This window comes from Perognathus longimembris, chromosome 6 (assembly GCF_023159225.1).
Source record: "Perognathus longimembris pacificus isolate PPM17 chromosome 6, ASM2315922v1, whole genome shotgun sequence".
NCBI lineage: Eukaryota > Metazoa > Chordata > Mammalia > Rodentia > Heteromyidae > Perognathus > Perognathus longimembris.
In genome coordinates this window covers 79,687,488-79,697,271 of record NC_063166.1, presented here as the reverse complement: position 1 = coordinate 79,697,271, position 9,784 = coordinate 79,687,488, and positions in this window count along the sequence as shown.

Genomic DNA, 9,784 nt, shown 5'->3' with positions numbered 1-9,784 from the left:
TGCTGGAGAAGGGGGTGCACTCTCCGACGCCCTTCCTTCTGGCGGCAGCCTCTGCGGGGCACCCCAGATGGGGCCTAAAGGCCAGTGGAGTTGACCCGCCTCCCACCCGCCTCCCGCTAGGAGCTAGGGATGCCTTCCAGCCATTCAAAGCCCTGCCATTCCCTTACTATACTTGTTTTATCAAAGCCCCCATAAAATCAAGTGATTTCCTCTGCTTTTTGTCCAGGCCCCCCCCAAAAAAAAAAAGAAAATGACAGTCCCCTCAAACTCCCTCCTGTCTGTGATTCCCCTCTGAGAAATGAAGCCGTAAATGGGCTCCGTTCTGTTGACATGACCGCCGGAAACAGCTCCGCGCTGCCTGTTTTATGACTAAGTAGCAAGAAAAATAGCAGATGGGCTCTTCTGTCCCCACCCCCACCCCCCACCCCCAAAGGAGGGGCAACACCTCTGGGCACCCCATTGCCCAAACCAAAGGCTCCCCGATGCACTAACAACCACGGTGCAGAGCAGAGCACTGCCCCACCCCACACCCCATGGGGTGCCGTGGGGGCCCGTGTCTGCCCCCCAGGCCTGGGGGGGCCCTAAAAGATAGGAAAGGCAACGGGGAGACCGAGCTGTGCCCCCTCCCCCGGCTCCAGATTGGAAATGCCAACAGCATTCCTGTCGACTGTAATCAAATACTGATGCAGAAAGCTCTGGAATGTGAAATAATTTGTCAGGCAGCTTTTTGGGACTGGCTGGACGGGCGCACACGGGGCCGGGGCCCCTCGACCCTGGCCGACGGCGCCCTTTGACCTCATTTGGGCCTCTTTTATGCCCAGGCTTCGCTCTGACCAGATGGCTAAACTATCAAAGGATTTTATGAGTTCAAAACCGCTTTCTCCACTCACGAGCCGCGTATGGCTCTCCGCATTCATGGGAACGATCCACCCAGCCGTGGAAATGGCAAACACCCCCGGGGTCCTACTACCGGAGTCCCCCATTCTGTTCCCGACCCCCCTGCCGCCCCCATCGCCTGGGAGGGGGGGCTCCTGTGTTTGCAAGGAAAACAGCTGACACACAGATGAAGACAATTTCAGCTAAATATTTAAAAGAGCCATCAAGGCATGAATGATTGATTGATTTCTCTCTTCTTTTTTTTTTTCTGGTTCCAGGCTAGCTTTTTTTTTCTTTCTCAAGCTGGAGGCCAATATGGTTCTTAAGTAAATGCAAACTGTATCTCTCCCTTCCCATCTCAACCTGACTTCCACGTTTCAAAAGGCTGGGAGGCAAATTAAAAAGGATTACCCAGTGGCACACACCTGTAATCCTAGCTACTAAGGAGGCTGAGATCTCAGGATAGAGGTTCAAAACCAGCCCTGGCAGGGAAAGTCCGGTAAGACTCTTACCTCCAATTCAAAAAACCAGTAGTGGTGCTGTGGCTCAAAGAGATAGAGTAGGCTGGGAATATGGCCTAGTGGCAAGAGAGCTTGCCTCATATACATGAAGCCCTGGGTTTGATTCCCCAGCACCAAATATACAGAAACTGGCCAGAAGTGGCGCTGTGGTTCAAGTGGCAGAGTGCTGGCCTTGAGCAGAAAGAAGCCAGTGACAGTGCTCAGGCCCTGAGTCCAAGCCCCAGGACTGGCAAAAAACAAAACTGTCTTTTAGATCTACTAATTTCCACACATCAGAGAGAACATGCTCCATTTGTCTCTCTGAGCTTGGCTGACCTCACTTAATGTGATTTGTTCTAGCTCCATCCATTTCCCTGCAAGTGACATTATTTTATTCTTTTTAATGGCTGTATAAAATTCCATTGTGCATAGGTATCCCCTTTTTTGGATCCACTCATCTATTGTGGGGCACCTGGGTTGTTTCCATGTCTTGGCTCTTGTGAATAGTGCAGCGATGAACATGGGTGCGCAGGTGTCTTTATCGTGTCCTGGTTCATGATGCTCAGGCTAGACGCCCAGGAGTACTTGGCTGGGTCTTAGGGAAGATCTAGGTTTAGTTTTTTGAGGAACCTCCAGACTGCTGTCCAGAGTGATTGTTCTCGCTTACAACTGTGCAGTAGGTTTCCTTTTCCCCCACATCTCCACCACATTCATGGTTTGAATTCACCATGCTGGCCAATCTAGCTGGAGGAAGATGAAATCTCAGGGTTGTTTGGATTTGCATTTCCTTTATGGCTAGGGATGATGAGCATTTCCCCCATGTGTTCATTTGCCATTCTTACCTCTTCTGAGAAGTCTCTCCTTAGCTCCCTGGCCCATTTAGTGATTGGTTGATTCACTTTGGGAGGGGTTGGTTGCTTGAGCTCCTTGAATACATTGGATCTTAGGTCTTTGGTAAAGATCGTCTCCCAGTCTGTGGGCAGAACATTTTCTAGGGAAAAAAAAAAAAAAAAAAAGCTAGGGGCCTGACTAGCAAAGTCTGAGACGGACAAGTAAGAGACGTGTGTGTGTGTGTGTGTGTGTGTGCCAGTCCTGGAGCTTAAATTCAATGCCTGGGCACTTGTCTCTGAGTTTTTGTGCTTAATGCTAGTACTCCACTTTTTTTTTTTTTTTGCTGGTTGTGGGACTTGAACTCAGGGCCTGGGCTCTGTCTCTGAGCCTCTCTGTGTTCAAGGCTAGCACTCTACCACTTGAGCCATTTCCAGCTTTTCCTGAGTAGTTTATTGGAGATAAAAGTCTCACACACTTTCCTGCCCAGGCTGGCTTCGAACTATGATACTTAGATCTCAGCCTCCCACTTCACGTTTTGGTGATTAAGTGGAGACGAGAGTCTCATGGACTTTCCCACCGCCGCTGGCTTCAAACTGTGATCCCCAAACCTCAGCCTCCTGCGTGGCTAGGATTACAGGCGTGCGCCACCATGCCCAGTAAGCAAGAGAATGTGTAACTCCTTCACCCCTGGCATGAAGCCTCCTTCCTTCCTCTCCCTCTCTCCTCAGGAAGTCGGGGCCAAGCACCATCCTGTACCTCTCAAAATGAAAAGTTGTCGGTGCACTTCTCCATGGCTGCGAAGAGAAGAATCTTTTCTGCTTTCTGAAACCCACGTTGTTTGGTGCCGGCCTCAGCCACACGGACGGCCGGGGGGAACTGGCATCCTCACAAAACCATGGCGGTACATGTACCTTATTCCTGCTTATCTTCCACTGGGGCCCAGAGCCGGGAGCAGGAGGCTCCCCGGAGCCCCATGGGGGGGGGGGCACTCCTTAGCAGGTGCTGCAGGATGCTGGCTGGCCCAGGAGCGCGGATCGCAGCCGAGAAAGCTCTAGAATCACAGAGATGTCGTTCTGCCTAGCCCTGCCACACACAGGCTAGCTTAGTCTTCTATAAATCCGATAAGCTTCCCTAGGGTTTCACCCCTGATGTCACTGTAAAACCAAAGTGGAGAGACGAAGGGTAAAAGACGAACCAATGCAACAGCAATACTGACAAAACTATGTGCTGTGAACCACCTGCACAACTCATGGGTGGGGGGGGAGTGGGGAGGGGAGAAGGTGGGAGAAAAATGAGGGAGGAGGTAACAAGTTGGATAAGAAATGTATTCACTGCCTCATGTATGAAGCTGTAGCCTCTTTGTATATCACTTTGACAATAAATAATAAGCTATTTCTGCTGGGAAAGTGCCCTTCTGAAGCACGCTCGTGGATGTCACGGGACTTCTATGAGAAAATGACCTGGCCATAGAGCTCTGCCTCCAAGAGGGCACACTTAGCATCGTAAGGCTGTGGGTTCAACCCCAGCACTGGGACACGCGAACAGACACACACATACACACACACACATACACACACACACATGCGTGCACCCCTATCTTAGCTTATTCAAGCATGGCTGGACCTTCAACCTGGTCACTTTCCTCGGGGGCTCCCATGATCCATCTGTTAAACCATCAACCTTGCTCATCCAGCGCGGCCACTGCTGGCCGAGGTCACCGCCTCCGCTGAGCCAGGACAGAAACCAGGCCCCCTAGCCGCGGGGCCAGAGGTGGCTCCTTCCAACAGCTCCAACCTGTCCCAGCTCCGCCCTGGCCTTGACTTGGGGGCTGGCTCTGGGTGTAGCATCCACCACCCCCCCACATTAGGAGAGGCCGGAGGTGGGGGTCAGATGGAGTTCCACGTCCTGGAATCCGTGTGGAGGCTGGAGGGTCCCCTGTGCGAAGCGGAGGAAGAGGTCTTTACCAAGCTCGCCCCCCCAGGCCTGAGCGAGCGCTGCCCGGGGGGAGGAGGAGCCCCGGGGAGGAGCGGGCGGGCCGCGCCCCCGGCAGGCTCCCCGCCACCTCGCCGAATTGCCTAGCGATCGTGTAACCCGAGACTCCAGTCTAGCACCGGGGCTCACACCTGTCACCCTAGTCAGGCGGCTGAGACGGCATGATCGTGATTCAAAGCCAGCCAAGACAGAAAAGCCCTGGGAAACCATCTCCAATTAACCAGCAAAAGAAGCCAGAGACAACCAGGCACAGGTGGCTCACGCCTGTCATCCCAGCTACTCAGGAGGCTGAGATCCGAGGATCGTGGTTCAAAGCCAGCCGGGGCAGGAAAGTCTGGGAGACTCGTATCTCCAATGAACCACCAGAAAACCGGAAGTGGCGCTGTGGCTTCGGCTTGAGCTCTAAGAGCTCAGGGACAGCGCCCATGCCCAGAGTTCAAGCTCTGTGACCCCCTCCCCCCCCCCAAAAAAAAGCCTCAAGTGGTAGAATACCAGCAATGTGCAAAAAAAGCTCAGGGACAGCACCCAGGCCCTGAGTTCAAGCCTCAGTACCAGTACACACATTTTAAAAAATGCTAAATTTATATTTATTGTACAACAATATGAAAATCATCGTGGGGTCTTTTTCTATGAATAAGTGTTCCTGACTTTTGGATGCAGAATCTGCACATAGGATTGTTTTGAATGTGTCCACGTGTTCGGGTCCTATCATGGGTCACCGGGCCTGAACCGCCTCCTCCCAACACAAACAAACAGGCAGCACCAATAGAGGCCACAGCGTGGAAAGAGCCAGAAGGCCTCCCAGCAAACAGGCAACACAAACCAGCCCTGAGCTTCCAGGTTCCATTTTTTTTCTGCCACAAGGCCCCCCAGTGTGACAGTGACAGTGACAGTGATTCCCGGAGAAACAGCCGATCAACCCGAGCCACAACCACGTCTGCCCAGAAGAGACACCTTGTCCATCCTCCGCGCCATGAGCGTCCATCCGGCATGAGGCCTGGGGAGGGGGGCCGGGAGGAGAAAGGGGGGGCTCCCCAGCATCTCTGCTCCCACTGCCAGGAGATTAGTGCCAGGAGGGAGGTGCACGAGGGCCGCGCGGTGCCGGGGGGCTGCTCTTCCCTCCGCGGGGTCGCGTCTGTCTGTTGTCCAGGGGCCTCTGCCCGCTGCCTGTCCCCTACACAAGCTTGAACACGGGGGTCCTCCTCCTCCTCCTCCTCCTCCTCCTCCTCCTCCTCCTCCTCCTCCTCCTCCTCCTCCTCCTCCTCCTCCTCCTCCTCCTCCTCCTCCTCCTCCTCCTCCTCCTTCTCCTCCTCCTCCTCCTCCTCCTCCTCCTCTCTGAGCCTGGGCCCTGTCTCTGAGTTAGGATCTCAAAGCTGCTGCCCTACCACTTGCCCACAGCCCCCCTTCTGGCGTCGGGGGGCTCCCTGGAGAATCTCCCGAGCTTTCCTGCCCAGGCTGGCTGTGCACGGCCCTCCTCAGCTCTGGGCTCCGAGTAGCTGGGGTGGCAGGTGGGCGCCACATCTGGCTGGGGACGCTTTTCCTGAGCGGGCTGGGGCGCTGCTTCTGCGCCCTCCGGGGGATGGGTTCGCGCGTGGCGGGAGTTCACCCTCCTCTAAGCCAGGTCCCCCGCCAGCCAGGGGCTTCCTTTGGTTTGGGGAGGTCAATGGCCAATGGCTGTTGCCTCTTCAGTTGGACGGTTGACGGAGATCTCTGCCCATGTCATCTGCGGGCTGTGTCCGGCGGGTCACAGGTGTGTTCCGACGGCTGACATCCTTTCTCAGGACGGGGGGCGAGAAGCAACTGAACTGGAGCACCTTTCTTAAGTGGAAGCCATATTTCTCCCAGGAATACCAGCCCTTCCAAGTTATCGTACATTCTGGACTGTTCTGGAAAATTCTGTGCTTCCACAGCCACTAGCATAAGCCATCAAAAGGGCGACACTGTAATTCAGCCGCCAAAACAAAATCAAATGCCTGACTGGTTTTTCTTTGCCCCCGGGGGTTTGAATATTTTGGTTCATAGCTCAGCTCTGCTTCCTCCTTGGTTGGAGACTTAGGCCACGTTTGTGTTTGCAAAATAGGACAAGAGCACCTCGCCTGCCAGCCTTCCCCACCTGTGTCTCAGGTCTATGAGGAATTGTCTTTATTCCGAGGGCTGAGACAAAGCTTCGGGGGCGGGGTTGGTAGCTCACACCTGTAATCCTGGCGACCTAGAGGGCCCTTATTGGAGGGTCGCAATCCAAAACCAGCCGCAGCAGAAAGGTCTGTGAGACTCATTTCCAGTTAGCCAGCAACGCACTGCAAGTGGCGCTGTGGCTCAAGAGGCAGGGTGCTAGCCTTGAGCAAAAGAAGCTCAGGAACAGAGCCCAGGCCCTGAGTTCAAGCCCCAGGACTGGCCAAAAACCTTTTTTTTTTTTTTTCCTGTGTGTGTCCACTTAGCACAGGCGCAGGGGGACAATGGCAGGCGCAAACCTATGTATTCATAGAGAGCCCTTGAACTCCGCCTCAGGGGACAAAGGGTCTCCCGGAGGCGAGCTGGGCAAAGATGCTGAGCTATCTGAAGTCAGAATGGCAATTAGAAATGTGACAGGCCCGGGGAGGGCGGGGCCTGCGGAACAAATGGAGGATGAATAGCAGCGGCTGGGCAGGCTGCAGTCCCGCTGGTCTTTTGTACTATGATTTGTGGCAAATTTGTTTTGTCACCGAGACACAGCTCCCTGTGGGTCTTCAAGTGATTTCTTGTCACCAAAAGTTTTGGGGTTTTATTCCCCTCCCTTTGGGTTTTAAATTTCTCTGTTTCCTAATCAAAACTAGATATAAAAATGAAAATTGACCCTGGCACTGGTCGCTCAGGCATGTCTGTAATCCTAGCTACTCAGGGTAGGAAAGTTCATATGACTCTTCACTCCAATAAACTACCCCCCAAAAAGCTGGAAATAAAGCTCAAGTGGTTAGAGCCCTAGGCTTGAGCAAAAGAGCACAGGGACAGAGCCCAGGCCCTGAGTTCAAGCCCCATGACCAAAATAAATGAATGAATGAATTAAAAGCTTCCAGGCACTGGTAGCTCAATACCTGTCATCCTAGCTACTCAGGAGGCTGAGATCTGAGGATCGCAGTTCAAAGCCAACCTGGGCAGGAAAGTTTGTGAGACTCTTGCCTCCAATGAACCACTGGAAAACCAGGAGGAGAGCTGTGACTCAAAGTGGTAGAGCACTAACCTTGAGCAAAAGAGCTCAGAGACAGCACCTAGGCTTTGAGTTCAAGCCCCGCAACCAACAGCAACCACAAAAAAAGAAAAAAAAAAGTTTATCAACAACCTACAGACATTACCCTAAAGTTTCAGATCCCTACCAAGAAGCAAACACGTGTGAACCTGATGCCCAGATGCTTCGTTAGTTCCTGATGTATTTGTTTCCATGTTTGCTCCATAAATCATCCCTGGAGAAACAAAACCGGGTCACGAGAGGACCACAGTGGCATTCTGTTTAAAAAACTTCCTTCGGCTCCTGAAATCCTTCTGGCTAGTTTGCCCTTTAAAACCACCCACATTTCAGGAAGTGCCCTGGCGCAGGGACCCTTCTGCCTCCCTCCCATGACTGCTGCTCCCCGCCCTGAATGGTACAAGCTCACCAGCCGAAGAAATTGGGATTGCATGGACTTAAATCAGTGCCCGGACCTAATTATTTAGCTCCCTGCTGACCCTCAGAGGTCAAATCTGACTGCTTATGCTATTTGCTAATGCTTTACTTTTTCATTGCTTTGCCTATTAACAAGTCTTTTCTCCAGCTCCTCCAGCCTGTGGGTCCTTAGCTTGAACAATTGTTCATTACGCTGTGAAACATATGCTCCTGTTTTAAAATGTCCGACTCATCCTCCTAGGTCAGCTTCATGAATGGAAATAAAACACAGCTGGGCTCCGGTGCCTCATGCTGGGAATCCTTGGAATCAGAAGGCTGAGCGCCAAGGACCCAGGTTCGAAGTCAGTCCAGGCGGACAATTCTAAGAGACACTTATCTCTAGTCAATCAGCAAAAAGCCAGAAGTGGGGCTGTGGCTCAAGTGATAAAGCGCCAGCCTGGAGTGAAAAGGTCAGAGGAGAATTCAAGGTCCCAAGGCCTGCCTGGCCCCGGTACCAGAGTTACACACACACACACACACACACACACACACACACACACACTCTCTTTTATTGTCCACAAAATCTGTAACACTTTAAATTATAATAGCCAGGAAAGCCGAGGAAATTCGCGTTCCTCACGCTGGAAGCGGGCAGTGGTACGGCTTACCTGGCCTGCAATGGGATTGAACCCCCAGAACCCCGAACCGCAAAAACTATCCTAATTAAGAATTCATTTAATAGTAATTCACTTAATGGTTCAACTGGGCTAGGGCTGTAAGTCAGTGGTGGAGCACTTGCCCTGTATGTGTGACTCCCCGGGTTTCATTTCTAGCCTGGCACTCCACCACTTGAGCCATGCCTCCTGTCCAGCATTTTGCTGGTTAACTGGAGCTGAGTCTCAGGGACTCTCCTTTTGAGCGGAGATGGTCTGGGTCTCAGGCTCCAGTAGTCAGGATGTCAAGTATGAACCACCTGTGCTCAGCTTGCGCTGGCTTTCTCTCATTTTTTTCTGGAGGTAGGGGTTGTGGGGCAGAGAAAACTGGTCTTGGGGCTTGAACTCAGGGCCTGGGTTCTGTCCCTGTGCTTCTTTCGCTCAGGGCTGGCGCTCTATCCCTGGAGCCACGGCTCCACTTCCGGCTTTTCGTGGTTGATTGGAGATAAGACCCTCACAGCCAGGCTGGGCATGTGGCTTAGCGGGAGAGTACTACTTGTCTAGCACGTGTGAAGCCCTGGGTTCGGTTCCTCAGCACCACAAAAGCAGAAACCGGAAGTAGTGCTGTGGTTCAAGTGGTAGCCTTGAGCAAAAGAAGCTCAAGCATAGTGCCCAGGCCCTGAGTTCAAGCCCCAGGACACACACACACACACACACACACACACACTACATTGCTCTATGGAGCTGGCTCATCCCCATCTGGTCCCCATTTCACTGGTGTGTGTGTGTGTGTGTGTGTGTGTGTGTGTGTGTGTGTGTGCAGGAACCACGTGACTGGGGTCCCATTGCCCTTTGCCCTCTGTTTACTAAACTTGTTCCTTTCTGTATACTCAGCTTTAGGGGTTATTTTGCTTTCATTCTTAGACTCTTCATCAGTGCTTTCCAAAAAGGTAAACACATAGACACATAATAGAAAGGTAGATGTTTTACGTGCTCATTAGCACGTATATGTATGTGTGTTTGTTTCATTCCCTTTGTACTTACATATTATATTCATGTATAGATTCTTATCCATAAACACATATATTTAGTAAGTTACGTTTCTATAGCTCTCTAAACACACAAATGTATAACACATTACATCCCTGTGTAGATTTATCTACAAACATGTATTTTAATATGTGACTATCTAGATCAGGTGTGGCCCCAATTTAAACTTGTATCATCAGCCCCCCAAAGTCACATTTCATGTTTGCCAAGTGCCAAAAGTTTAAATTCTGCTGGATCTTTTTAATCCTTTTCTGTGTGTGTGTGTG